At 32.8% G+C, this 15582-nt stretch overlaps 1 protein-coding gene and 1 long non-coding RNA gene across 2 annotated transcripts in view; one reads left to right on the forward strand and one right to left on the reverse strand.

Annotated features, from left to right (window-relative positions):
- The window catches only part of LOC129217055 (adenylate cyclase type 8-like), a 233153-nt gene that overhangs the window by 145284 nt on the left and 72287 nt on the right, over nucleotides 1-15582 (reverse strand). The gene's annotated exons all lie outside the window — the stretch shown is intronic.
- On the forward strand, nucleotides 495-8726 carry LOC129233524 (uncharacterized). The gene is made up of 3 exons (XR_008581467.1): nucleotides 495-588; nucleotides 3472-3555; nucleotides 8627-8726. It is a non-coding gene; the product is annotated as an uncharacterized LOC129233524 (long non-coding RNA).

The raw sequence follows: 15582 nt of genomic DNA on the forward strand, positions 1-15582 counted from the left end.
GTGCAAAAATCGCGAAAAAAGTTTTAGAGGTTTTTAATTAATATCTTCGTTAGTTAATGTCATCCAAAGATGCCACACTCTAAAAAATTTCCGTAAATTTAGGCGCATTGGCCATAAAAATTATACGGTAAGTGCCCTTCTTCGAGGAAACAGGGCAGTGACCGTAATTGTAAAAAACTACAGTAAATTTAAGTTGCGTTGACCGTAAAATTACGGGGCTGTCGTCCAGTCCCTTAATCTGTGCAGAATACGGTCATTCCCCGTAATATGCTAGCTGATAAAGATCACGTGTCGTTGTCACGTGTTTCTACGCAAAGAAGCGGGAAGGAGAAAAATCAAGATGGATGGCCTGTGTTGAACGAATGTTGTCTTCCAACTAGAGTCCCTTCCAACAACTTAACCGTTTAAATATGTAATGTATGATATAAGTCCCACAACATCTGGACCAAATATACGTATTCGGAGAGTAGGGACTCTGACATACAGGCTCTCATCTAAGTATTGCGCCTAGGCATCGAAAGAAAGGTGTTGTCTTCGTGCTTCGTCGCCGTCGCCATGTGATTCCAATGTCTGGATTCAAAATATTAAGTAAGTGGTTTTTTTTCTATACTATTGTTTAAGTGTAATTTTAATCCACTGTTCTTTTTTTATTAGCTATTTTGATAACAATAATTTGTGAGCATTGATTGATGGCGAGTACCGAAGCGTCGCTGTAACGTTGAAATTTAGCATTGATATTGATTGTATCAAGACGTACTTTGCATAGTACAATGCATGCAAACGTGATGCAATATAAACGCACAAATGAATATCATGTTATGCTCCATGTGTTTTAATTTCCATAGTTTCATTCAAAAATTTCTGCAGTATTTTTCTAAATTAATGTGATTAATTAAAGATGTTGTGCATGAGGACAAAGTGAATTATTTACTAATTCTCTGCATGCTTTATATTCCTGGTTTTAAATAACCATGATCAATGACTAATAGGAATTGGTTACATTTTTTAGATTGTTTTTAATGAACTCAAATGTTACATTTAAACCAATGAAATAAATCATAGGTACGTAGTTGAAAATAAATTGCTTTAGGCTACCTATTAACGACAGATTCGTTTTTAGTACAAAATATAAATAATGACATCATTGTTTTCATTAGTTTCACAGCTATAAATGTTTAAAACATGTTTCATATATTTTTTTTATAGCTAAATCTTTAAACAGTTTATTCATACAATTATTATAAACCAAAAATAATGTGATGTAACATGTATTTCTTATCAACTTTCAACACTTAATTAATTACTGAATTGTTTCTGGTTCAGTGTGCCTAAACTTATAAATTAAATGTAAATTTCTATAATAATACTATGTTTTACTATAACTTACAACAATTCATAACTTAAAATATAATATTTTGTATAATAATTACTGTAAGAAGAATGTTCACATCATTAACTGCTGTATTGTCTGAATCGCAGCTCTCTATGAAATTGAAGCAGTTTTCAATTTGCTCAATCTGAGGCGGATACGAGAAGCCATGTCTTTCTAGTAGGAAATTTAGGCTGTGTTTGCATAGGTGTGTATAGGTTTTTTTTGGGGGGGAGGGGGGAGGAGGTGATTAAAGTGCGTGAGATTGTGCTATTGAAATTTACTGTGGGTATGCCTTTTTTAGAGTCGTTCCATGTGACTTATAAAATCAAATAACTTTTTATTGGGGGTTGCATAGCCAGGATTTCATTTCTTTAAGGGTCTAATATACAGAATACAGAGTGGTTCAAACGGGGTGACCCCCCCTCCCCCATCGTATATTCAGTGTTATGTTCGTTACGCAGTCACTTTACAGTCTTGAAAGTAGTAAAAATCGGCAGAGCACCATCTATGTCGTAACACAGCAGAATTCCTGCTCCATGTTATTGCAGATGTTTTGCTGGGTTCGGAGCAGAATTTTAAACGCAATGTTCTAAACGCCCAAATTAAGTGGAATATGGTGCAGAATTCAGCTGTGTTGCAACATGGATCTTGTTCAACTGAAGTTCTTAAGACTTCAAAGTAACTGTTAAGCCCAGCTTGATAAATTTTTGCCCCCTTGCAAAAACTCAGTGGGTCCTCTCCATAGACCAGCAGTGTATATTGTTTACGTAAATAAGTCTCAGTACTAGTTTTTTTTTTTCTTTTTTTCCCCCTCAATTTCTTGGGCCGTGGATCTCTTAAGGATGTGTCCCCCCCCCCCCCTGAACTGTAGGTACTCAGATCGGAGCCTGAACTTTACAGCAAACATTCAACCATAGTAAAATTAAAAAAGGGTTACTCCCGCTTTCGGACCACTCTGTGTATTTATACAGTGAAGCACAGTTTATAAGTTTCTCTTGTATACGTTTTTATCATTTATACATTTTTAAAATTAGTCACTGCTGAGTTCAATACATAATAACGAATACCTAACTTTTTTCATTTAATAGGCTTGTTTCATGCAGTACTTTCAAAAACATCGTGCTTACTTCAAGTTTTTCTTATATACGACTAATGAAATTATATGCGAAACACAAATATTTTCATTTTTGAATTTTCTTGGTCATTTCAATTTGGGTCTAGATCCATGAACGCTCCCCCCTGGTTGTACTGCTGTTTTTTGAAGTGTTTCCTTCAAATAGTGTTACAATCGAATGTTTGTTGTCAAAGGCCCGTTTCATGTTATTCTTTTGAATGATTTGGTTCTGGTATGAATGTTTTTGACTGGAATGTGTTTTTAATCATAATGGCAGGTTTATAGGAGTCATGGTTGCAGGTCCTTGAAGTGGGGGAGGGGCAGTGGTGGATCCACAGAGGGAGCAATTGGGGTGATCCCCCCCCCCCCCCCCGAATTCACAAACCTAAATTTACCTTTGCAAATTTAAATTTGTAAATTCGAAAAAATTTCCGGAAAAGGTCTCCAAACCTCCCCCCCCCCCCCCAAACTCATCACAAAAAATCGCCAACTGTATTTTTACGACTTTTTAGTTCCAAAATTTTTTCAGGGGGAGAGTCCTCAACCCCCTCCTCTCCAATGTCATCAAAGATCGTCAAAAATTTTGAATTTTTGGATCTTCAATTTCGAAAAACTACCCGAAATCAAAAACGTTTTCGAAAATGTCGTTCATCTCAAATTTTACGGGGTTCTTGAATCAGAAAGGAATGGGCCCTTACTGTTCATACTCTTCTATTCTACTTTTGAATTTATGCTTTGTCTTATGTGTGTACGGTTATAAAACTATTTCAACGGTGTAGTTATTGAGTAGTACTTAATACATTCTAAACTACTGGGTTTATACATTTTTCTTTTTAGTTTTTTTGGTCTTTACGCAGTCTGGTTTTTTGTTTTTATTTAATAATTTTTTATTTAATCTGGAGTTTTTTTTATATAAATGATGCATAATCATACCTACCATTTTTTATTTTGTTCCATATACTTAGTTGAATTTTCTTTCACCCAGACAATCCTTGCTTTAAAGTTTTTGCACAATTGGATGAAAAATAACTTCTGGATCAAGAAGTGTTTCATCGGAATTTATTTAGAGGTATGTATTAATATTTTATTTTAAGAAATGTTTTTCTAAACTCTATTGAGCGACGATCAGTTTCTTTGCTCAGAAACTAACGATTGTAATTTTTCTACTTGTTACTTGTATTCAGTGCTTTTATTTCTGGTCGCTGTTGTATTTAAATGTTATCGATATGAAAAAATAAAATTTTATAATAAATTTAAAAGAATATAAAATGTTCAGTATAATTGTGCCACAGAGTAATGTCCGATGAACTGGACACGAAAACAGAACTCTTCATTTTGTAATCTTAGGTAGTCTATTTGTATTGTATAGGTATGAGAACACGTCCTATTTGTATTGTATAGGCAGGGCGCCCATATGCAAAGTTGCAAGGGGGGGGAGCTCAAATATTTTCCCTGTGGTTTAGCTCTATATTTTCCCCATGGAAACTGATTTCAGGACAGATTAGAGTCATTAAAATTTGACATTTTTAATAACTTATTCATTAATGGCTGGAGAAGAAATGTTTTTACATTTTTGGAACAAAGCAAGGAAATTCTAATTTCAAGGGGGGGCTCTAGCCCCCCTTGCACCCCTATATGGGCCCCCTTGCCTTATACGTATATAAACTACTGTATTTCGGATTAGCAACATGTGCTACAACCAAAGAAACTTGGGCAGTTTTCAACAGTTAAAATCTCAACCCTGGCTGTCCTACTGCATACCCATCCATGCTCGTCATTGGAGGGGGGGGGGGATTTCCCCCCTCCCCATTCTTTCAAGAAAAAAAGATGAGCATGACTAGGGTATGCATGGGCGCTGCCAGTTAGGAGGTTTTAGGGGCTCAATTCCTCCCAGAATCCTTGGTTTTAACCCCATTGCCGATCCTAATGCCTAACGCATTCACAGTAGTTAAAATGCCGGGCCTGATCCTACTTACGACAAAAGAAGTGCATTAGCCATCTTTTGTGGTACAACTTATAAATGATGAAAAGGTTGATATCAGGGGGTTAGATACTGCTATTTTAGGGCTGGTCATGCTGAAGAATATTTTTAAAGTGCATAAAAAATTCTGAAAATACTTGGGTGTCAATTAAAGCAATAACTTAGCCAGAAATAAAGCACCTTGTGGGACATAAACAATACTAATTAATTTTAAAAGCAATGAAAGGAAGTTGTATTCCAGATTTTTACTTTAAAAAATATTAAGTGAATTTAAAAAAAAAATACTCTAATTGTTTGCAGGTTATTCATTAAGTATATTTGAACACAAAGTGAGTGGATAATAATGTCGGCTGAGAATTATGACCCTCGCCTTGTATCCATCGTTGCATGTAGGATGCGCAGATTTCCATATTTATTTTGAAAATACAGTCAAACCTTATTAAAACTAACTCCAAGGGACCTTTATAATCTATTGGCCTTCACCTTAGTTTATCTTATCAAAATATCAATCATTAACAATCAATAGGACAGGGATCACAAATGTAGTTTATCTTAGCAGAAATTCATTTTAAGCGTGTTCAAAATAGTATATGTTTGATATTTTGTTTTCCAATTGCGATGTTTGCAATCTAAGAATTATATTAATCATATCAGTAACACTCATTTACTATTGAAAAGAACCAAAAGTAGACTGCTAATAAAATTTACTGTAAGGGTGTCTTTTTTAGGAATGTCCTTCTTTGAGGCACCGTCTTTTAGGGGATGAGCCTCCACTATTGTGGAACGGACACCTTCGTGGTTTTTTAAATGATTGTTTCTTTAGTGTTTTAATTAAATAGTGTTATAAAAGAATGTTTGTTGTCGAGAGTTTGGTTATTGATTTCTTTTGGATGATTTGATAGCTCAATTATATGTTTTTGAGCGAATATTTTATTAGAATTCTAGTCAAATATTTGACTGAAGACTGAATATTTGGCTAAAAAATGATTTATAATTTTTGTATTTTATTTTATGGCAATTCAGAATTGAAGATGCTTATCTATTTTCTGTAGATTAATTATTTTGTTTGAAGCATTACATAATATTTTGAATTGTAAAACTTCCGAAATCAAAATACTGCAAAATTTAATTTCCGAGCGTTTTCTTTGCACGTTATAAATTGCCTTTTTTAAACATTTGTGAGACGAGAAACGTTTCACAAATTGATTTTTTCTGCTTAGTGTTTCATACCTAAGAAGTCCAGTGGCACTTTGTGCCTCCTCATTGCAGATTTGAGTTTAATTCCCCGTTGGGCACAGTTGACTTCACCTTTCATCCCATAAGTGGGTCAATAAAATGAGTACCAAGCATGCTTGGAAACTAAACACTGGAGGTTCCACGTTTGGCTGACCACCTTACTAGAACACCTGCCTTTGCACCCCACAGCCCTCTGTCATGAAGATTGATATGGGCACGGTGGGATTGCCTCCAATTTTGCGCCACTGAGTTTAGTTTCATACTTATGACTTATAAGCGGTAAAAAAAAAATGTTTATGTGGCGTAAGATATAAAAGAAAGTGAAAAGTTGCGAAACTTAAATGTAACATCTGAATGTTTTCTCTTGCACTAAAATCACCTTAAATGTTTCATTCTTCAAACAGTATGCCTTTTACAGTAAAAAATTTTGGGAACAATTCATTTAACAATGATTTTTAATTTCATCAAAAGTATATTGATTTAAACCTGCCAGCAATTTTTGAATAACAAGTTTTATTTTAGTATATTTTTGGTTCACAATGTGTGAATTTCACTTCCATGGCATGTCACACACCTTGTGTGGCTGTTTATGTTGCTTAATAACTTGATTAATTAAAAGTATATACTAATTTATTAATTATTCCTTTCACAAGTGCCTCAAATGATAATTGTTTAAGTATATTTAACTTTTTAATAGTGGTTTAGTTCATTTTAGTAGGACAAGAAGTCATGTCGCACAAAAATTTACTAAATACTATTTTACATGTATTTGAAACTACTAATTAAACCATACTTTAATGAAGAGAACTTAATTATATTCCCACTAATCATTAAAATAGCTGATTGATTGCACAATTAACAAAACTACCACTTTGATATTAAATTGGCCTCAATTTTTAAATACTAAAAGTTATTTTTATTTTAATTTCTATGAACAAGGGATTATTTTATTTTTTATTTATACGTAAAATAATTGGAACTGAGCTGGCCATTGTTTATGGTTACTTCTAGTAGGTAACACTTTCATGGAAGAACCAAAAAAAAAGGAAAAAAGGTTTCGAAATTGAAAAATATTTGCATTCAAAAGTTATGTTTTCTGAAGAATTACCCAAATGTGATAATATTAGTAAATAACAGGTTGGAAGTTTGTACTAGAGTACTATATACACATTCATTCTATATACACATTCATGGTATAAAAAATTGTTTGCCTACTAATTGTCAACTATTTATGTTATTTACTATTCAATTGCTGACTAAATATTAAGGTATTCAGCCAAACCAAGTATTCGGTTTTGTGTGCCAAATAGCCAGCAGTATACCAAAAATCAACTGCATATTCAATGTATCCCTAATTTAAACGAAGAGCTTTTTCAAAGTTGGTGGGTATGCATGTTAAAACCCAGTGTGCATGTGTGGTTGAAAACATTGTCCTACTATTGAGTGCAGTAATTTAGTGTGGTTGAATAGTACTTAGGATGATTACTGAGTACTCAACCCAAGTTCATGCTACTGGGTCAAGTACTGAATATAGATCTTTTTTTAACGAACAACTGACATACACAAGGGAAAATTTTTCTGTTATTGGAATATTTATATGGATATTAAGCATGAAATAAGTTTTCAATTAAAAAGAAAATCCAAAAAGATTTAAAGTTTAAAATTTAAAACTATTTTTTCAGAATTTGTGGGGGGAAAATTGAAATTGATTTAAAAAACTTAAATTTTTCCATCACAGTTCTTTATCGCGTTAAAAATTAATCATAGATAGCTTCTTTGTACTTTAAAAATTTTTGACCAGTACTTTTACTGGGAAGTCTCTTATTTTGGGGTAAGGAGCTGAAGATTCCCGTAGTTTGTCTTTTTCCTTCCAACAATGCAACATGTTTTCTGTCTTTACTTTTCTTTTTGAACTTGGAAAAAAAAATACAAATACTAAACCTGTACAAATGCATCCTTTAGGACTGGACTCAGAATCCAATATTATTCCTATAGCGAACAAAAGTAGTTTTATTCAAATATTATGTTTTTATTTATAAAATTTGTTTAAAAGTTTTATTTATGTATGGGCAAATGAAAATTTATGAAATAAAATAGTTTATTTTTATTTATCTTTTGTGGCCCCCCTTAGCCCCTCTACTAGAAAATCTGCTACCATGCTTATGTATGGGGTCAAAAAGCTTGGATGCTTATGCTCTGAAAAAAGGTGTTTTCAATATCTGTTTTTATCATACTGTAGATGCCCGTCAGGAAATAGCCCATATTGGCACTAAAAATGCCAAAATGTTTTTTCCCTGAAATTTCCACTTATACTTGTACTACAGTTGCAGGTTTCCCCCAAGATCTTTGCAAGACTCCAAAGTGCTTTATGTTTAATTATATCTCTTAATGATCATCATTATTGTTTATGTTTTCAATTGAATATGATTCATTGTTTCTTTCTTTTTTTGAAATTGATGTTCACTAAATATTCATAACCTCATTTTGTTTTCTTTTCAAAACAGACCACATATTTTGAATTGATGTTGGAAAAATGCTTTTCTTTGTCACTCGTTTGATTTGATGAAACAAATTTTTCGATATTTACGTGTTTACCAGCTTTTATGCATTAAACTTAAGATTTATACATTTTAGCAGTTACGATGTCTTTTGATCTAGCCTTAATTTTTTGTTTAATTTTATTATAGCTTTTATTTCTATGTATGCATGTGCTTTTTCCTAGGATTCCTGGAAATTATGTAAAAATCCTTTGAACATCATATTAGGGAGGAAAACCTTATGAAACCAGGGAAAGGGGTGAAAAAAAATAGGGTGCTTTAAAATGCTTTATTTTGATTTTCACTATTTAGTGAGAATGCTGCTCTGCTTTAAATGTGTGAAAAACAAATCATTCTTAATTTTCCTTATGGTGATTTCTTTTTAGGGCAATATTTTGGATAAGTTACTGAACTAAAGGATCCAAAAGGAATAAAGATTTGGAAAAAGTGATTCAACCAAGTTTTGAAAAATTTGACCATAATTTCTCTTCTGAAAAAGTTTATTTGTAATTATGTTGTTATTCAACTTGTAATTAGTGTAAAATAAACCTTTTTGATGTTTTAACTTCTTTGTTTTCATTGTTGACACTTCTGGATATTGTCTCTTCTTATTTCTTATGTAGACATGCTCACATATTTTTTTGGTAATAATTTTTGAGCTAAAATTCTTTCTCTCGATAAAATTGTTTTCGAGATGCTTACCTTTAATGGATACTTATGGTGTTTAAAAATTAATTTATCCATAAGTTTATGCTAGCTAGTAAAAAATGCAGTCTATTTTTGAAGTCGACTGCACAAGTTTTTAATTTATGTATAATTTAATTAATTTATAACTTTTTAAATATGAAGTATAAATATGTTTTTTAATAATTTATATAACTTTTTTGAATGTTCTATGTTCTTTGAATGAACGAGGTCAGCAAACAAGTAAAGGCAATGGACGAACCATTAAAAAAACACTAGTTGCCAATGTTGGTAACATGTGTTTTAGCGATGAAACAAATTATTATGTATGTAAGCATTTTACATAAAATGTTAAGTGTTGTATTTTACTATAATCCATACAGTAAAAAAGCTTTACTGAATTTGTTTTTTTTTTTCAGTTAAGTTTCCCTTATTTCACGGGATTTTTTCTATATTTCTTTTTATACTTCTCTCTCTTAAACATGCATTCTCATTTTTAGAGATCATTTAATAGAATATTTATAATTCTGGCAACTGGGGTCCTCAAACTGCATTACTAATAGTGTTAGCCTATTTTAAGTGTTTATTGAATTGTAAAAATGACTTGCATTTTATTGTGTTCTTAAAACTTTTATTCATAACTTGGTTCTTATATGACAATAAACTAAGTTTTAAAGCACCTAATAATTTATGGGCAATGACGATAAAGAATGACATTTTTTTATGAACATCATGTTAATTTACAGGAGGCAGTGACCATAGAAAAGTTTTATGAGCATAACGCCAATTTACGGGCAGTGATCCTAGAAAATGAATTATAGCTTTTACGGAAGTAATATCAATTTACGGGCAATAGGCGTAGAGAATAAATTCTAGCTTTTACGGGAGCAATATCAATTTACGGGCAATAGGCCTAGAAAATAAATTTTAGCTTTTACGGGAGCAATATCAATTTACGGTCAATGGGCGTAGAAAACAAATTCTAGCTTTTACGGGCATATAGTCAATGTACGGGCAGTGGCCGTACAAAGAGGAATATAATTTTCACGGGCACATTGTCAATTTACGGTCACTCCCCTTTTATTTTACGGGGAGGAAATTACGGGCAAACCTATTATTTTCACGGTCAGGAAAGATTACGGGCAGAATATTATTTTTACGGGCAGTGACCGGACCATTTTCTGCCGGTCACTGACCGTATTCTAACGGTGAAATTTCTTACAGTGCACCTAGCTAAGAACACTTTCGATCAACTCTTCTTTCGAACATTTTTTTTTCTTTTTTTCAAAATCGGTCCATCCGTTTAGGCGCCAGAGTGCCACAGACAAATACACAGATACATAAACACGTCAAACTTATAATCCCCTTCCTTTGTGTGTCGAGGGTTAAAAAAATAACCAGAAAAGGTTTTGGTAAGAAGCTATGAAGTTATAGTTAAGAAACCGTCAATAATGTGGCTCCACTTCGGCCTTTAGGATGCAGCTTCACTGCGGGGATTCCCAAAAGTAAAAAAAATATCAAATTCTTAAAGCTATTCAAAAACAAAATTCAGCGGGGGAAAGAAAGTCCTTTCTCTTAGACAATCCTTGACTTAGAGGAAAACCGTCGAAGCATGAAAATATTGTTTTTCTCAGAATATTTCTCTAAAGGTTTTGCAAATATTTCAAGAGTACTTCAGAATAAATTTGTATACATTAAACTTAGCTTTGTATAAATTCATTACAGAATGTACCCTACTCTTTATCTTTTGAACCAAGTATTATCATTTGAGTTAGTTGAAGCAAATTTTATATTTTAAAAATCATCCAAGTAAATTTAGGAATTGAGAAAAACGAGCATTCTTTCTCTGTTTCAACTAACTTTCACAATTTTATTAGCTCTAGGTAATTCTGATAAAATATTGTATCTAAATGCTTGGTTAAATAATATAACTTTTTCCGTTTAGGTCGGGCAAGTTTTCGTTCACTTTTTTATGACTTTTGCCATTTTTAAACGATTTTTCCCCGCAAAATAAAATTTTCAGTTTTTATAACAAAATGAAAACCATAAAAAAATCTAAGGTGTTAGATACATTGAAGTGAAAAAAAAAAAAAAACCTCTTTAAGTCAACTAAACACGTGGGGTGGTTTGCGAAATGAGAAAAACAGACTAAAGAACAGTAACATGTTTAAACTTGTTAACAATGAGAAAAATTACATTTTTATACAAAGTCTATATTTCATACTTTGACCACCAATAGTATAAATTTCGTGCAAAAATATGACAATGTGCGGTAAAAAATGTTCCCTGAAAATAATGGGTGTCATAATTACACGTCCCTATTAAAGTTGTTCAGCAACATCTCGTAAATCCTAATAATCCTAGAACTCTAAATGCATTACTTTCAGATCATCAAACATCCAGCTTTAGAGGTATCTGAAACATCTCGTAAATCTTGAAAATCCAAGAACTTTTCCTGTAAAGCACATCACGATATGCTCGTAGTACTTTCCAGAGCATACTGCGGTCAACTGTACAACAACATTACGATTCTAGAAGGTAGACCAAAATATCAGCAGTCATATTGAACATGTTTTGATGCAAGATTTGTTTTAAACCCATCGTAAATGTACAAGTGCGTAACTCATAAGAATGAATCCTCGGGTGGGGAAATTTCGAACTATTTTTTATTAGCTCAAACTAATTCCTATTTTTTCATTATGTAGTGAGCAAAGTTTCGTTAATTTCTGAGAAATAGTTTCGTAGATATATATATAGACAACTTTAAAGTAAGATTGTTTTATGATGAACATCCTGTATAAAAGTCACAGCAAAGTTTGTAGTCAGTCACCGTCAATTGCACTGTAAACTCAAGACCAGAACTGCCATTAGAATTTTTCGTAAAAGTTAAAATTGTGCTCTTAAAATTCTCAAGATCTGGGCAAGAAAAACCAACAGTCATGTAACTAATAATAATTGAAATTAATTCACTTCTTTTTTGGAACTGCTATTATTGCAACTGGTCGACTATTGTCTAAAAACTTTTAAGAAAAAAGATATGATAATAAATACTACATTTGACATCTTTAATTTTTTTCTTTGGAACAACTTCTTTAAAATAAAAAATAAAAAAAATGCAAAAATCATCCGTTGCAAAAAATAAAAATAATAAATAAATAAATGAAAAATAAAAAAGCGCGCGCGAGAGAAGGTTTTCATTAATGTTTTGATGCACTTTTACAAATAGCTCAAGGAAATGACATCCAGGGCATTCATTTTCGTTTTTTCACTTTTTTTCGTTTCTTCACAATGTGATTATTCACATTAAGTGCATGAAAGAGACCTGAAGCCTTTCTTCAAGATTTTTTTCGATAAAAAATGCATTTTTAGTCAAAACAAGATGTTTTATCCTAAAAAAAATTACAAATGTATCATTTTTAACCGACTTCAAAAAGGAGGCGGTTATCAGTTCATACCGTATGTATGTTTTTTTTTTTTGTTTGTCCACTCATAGCGTCTCACCTAGTGAACCGATTTTGATGATTCTTTTTTTAATGGATAGAGGATGGCTCAACTTAGGTCCCATTACTTTGTTTGACCATATTTGTTCTTTAGATAAAAAGTTATGGGCAAAAAACAGTAAATTTCCCCATTAAATGATTAAAATCATATTGTAGCGAAGTTCGCTCTTTTTATCCGAGGATAACGGTGGCTCAGTGGTAGAATTCTGGTCTCCCACACGAGCAACCCGGGTTCAAATCCCGACTAGGACAAAGTGAATGTTACTAAAATTTCGTTTCTACTGTTTCCCGTATTTTCTCGAATGTTCTATTAATTTCTGTATCTTTTAAAGTCTGGAAAGTTCGAGCACTTTTTCAAGTTGTATATAAGGAGATGTAACGTTCATTCGTGGTTCTGAATAAAGATCTCGAGTTGAGACTAACGAGTATTCGCTTCATTTGGCTTTCACATTGTCTTCGCTATTTTCATCTACGCGACAATATGAAACTCATTGTTATAAAAGTTTGGTGCCATATAACTGTAACATTAATAGTAATTGTAATGATAATTTTGAATAAAGGCTTTTCTAAAGCAATACAGTGATATAGAGCCGAATTTCTTACCAGGTAACTTCTTACTTTTACTGAAATATCTACATTTACACTAAAAAGAATGAAATAAAAAAATTTTGAAAAAAAAATAGAACCGACTTCAAAATTGCTCTAAAAAGTGAAAAATAATTTTATTCTTTAAACACCATCGATAATACTTTTAAACATAATTTTTGAAGTTGGCGCAAAAACAAAAAGTAAAATCCATTGTAACCATGCTTCGTTCATATTTTTATCAAAAAATCATCCAAACTTAGGAACGAGACATTTATATCGTTACTCAGATATGCTGTCATCAATGCGTAATGCATGTGGTAGTGAAGAAACTGGACCTGGTTAAATTTATACTTGTAGTTGAGTTATGGCGTTGAATGATTTTATCGATCGTTTTTGCGCCAACTTCAAAAATTATGTTTAAAAGTATTATCGATGGTGTTTAAAGAATAAAATTATTTTTCACTTTTTAGAGCAATTTTGAAGTCGGTTCTATTTTTTTTTCAAAATTTTTTTTATCAATAAAGTTCAAAACTGAAGAATATAAAGCACAATCACAAGAACTCTAAATCTCTATTGAAGACCCAAGTTTTGGCTCAAGACACGTTGTTTATTCTCAAAAATACAGCATAAGATACTACTATTTCCTTCAACTTGCATTTTGGCATTTGATGACTACAAATTTCACATCTCAACTTTTCATGCATAAAATTCAATAACAAATTTTACCTTTAAAACATGCTGCTCTAAATAATACCAGTTTTTGCAAACTTCCAACGCAGTGAAAAACAGAATAACCACCATGAACATTGAACAATTTCCCATATTTCGTATGCCTTATTTATTCCCAAATAATGAGGTGAAAGCTTTTTGTATTCGAAATGTCTGTACCTCCAATAATCCAGTATTTAACAATTCCAATTTATTATTTCCGTTGAAGGCGACACAGGACTGATTTACATGACAAAGATAATGGAACTAGCCCTAGTGTTAGGACGAGAATCGAGCATGCGCACGCGATCGCCTTTAATGCGCGCTAGCAGCTGATGGAACTGATGCTTTTGACCGCTCGACCACAGAGAACCACCTTCTTCCTCGAAGACGCAGAGGTATTTAAAGATTCTTTAAACGAATACAACAAGAAGAATGGAAATCAAACTATTCTCTACACCACACGGTTTTATTATGTTAAGATGACAAACGCAATCATTGCGCACCTCTAACCTTTTTAGCTGACCTTTCGTTTACCTAAGGAGTGATTTTCTGGTGAACAGTTTTCTGAACGTCTCAGAAAATTATTTTTCTTTCTTTCCATTCTGCAAAGCTTGATAATCAAGCATCTCAACTCACCCGAAGCATTTCAAAATATTCAGACATTGTGATTAGTTAGTGTCAAAATATTTGATATTTTTTATTTGTTTTCTTGACTTTCCGGTACTGTGGAAATTATATTAATAATACTTAACTATTTTTTTATGTGAGGGGACAATCCATGTTTTGACGCTGCACTAATTAAATACAGTCCCAAAACTTTCGTTCATTCCTACATGCGTAGTAAAAAAAAATGTAAACAAACCGCACGGTGCATGATTGACGGTTCAGTTAAAAATCACAGTGAAAAAAATCTCTTCCGTCAATGTAACGTTTTCAACGAAATTAAGTGTTGCCAAAAAATATTTTTGAGTTTCCTTAGAGGATTTCATCGAACTTGCAACCAAGCATATGTAAATTGTATGGAACGTCATCGAGGTGGTATTTAAGCGGTGGACATCCGTCCATCGATCTCGCTCTCCCCTGCTTCTACTACCAGGATGTCTCCTCCTGTATAAGCTGTTGTAGTGGGCTACCAGCCCAGGGATTTATCGTCCTGCCGATGATGGAATCGTGTTTCACTTGATCCACCTGCCAAATGAATTGGGCCGGCCGGCCTTACGTGGATGTTTCAATACTTCGTTTGGAATCACCTGGCGGAAGACGATTCAAGATTGCTGAACTTTTCCATTATCAAGATGAACTTTTTAGGAGCACCTGTGGTATAACTGTTAGATTTATTGTTCATGTTCGCTGCAATATTTTTTTTATTGCTGGATAGGATTCTACAGGAATAATATATTTTTAAGAAGCCTTTTTTTTTTCTTGCTAACATGTTTTATTTTGGTACTAATAAATGTTAATGATTTACTTAAATATGCTTTCTAATTTGACACAACCAAGACACATTTGTGAGGTCCACTAAAAACTTTAATTAGTTTTTTCCTCCTGACAGTTAGCATATACCTCAAGAGGCCTCGTTGGCCGTGTGGTTTCGTCAACTGCTTTGTAAGCAGAGAGGCGCGGGTTCGATTCCCGCCTGCAGCCCTGGGTGTTTATTCAATCCTATGTAATGTACATCTTTCCTGTGTATTGTTCTGGAAATAAAATAAGGAAAAGGGTTGTGGATTATTAGGGGTAAATGCTTCTCCGCTGAGAATAGCTATATACCCCAATGTGTGTTACTATAAATCAAATCAAATCAAATATACCTCAAGAAGTAAGAAGATAGTAATTAGTTCATGGTTTCGTCTGATAATGTC

This window comes from Uloborus diversus, chromosome 1 (genome assembly GCF_026930045.1).
Source record: "Uloborus diversus isolate 005 chromosome 1, Udiv.v.3.1, whole genome shotgun sequence".
NCBI lineage: Eukaryota > Metazoa > Arthropoda > Arachnida > Araneae > Uloboridae > Uloborus > Uloborus diversus.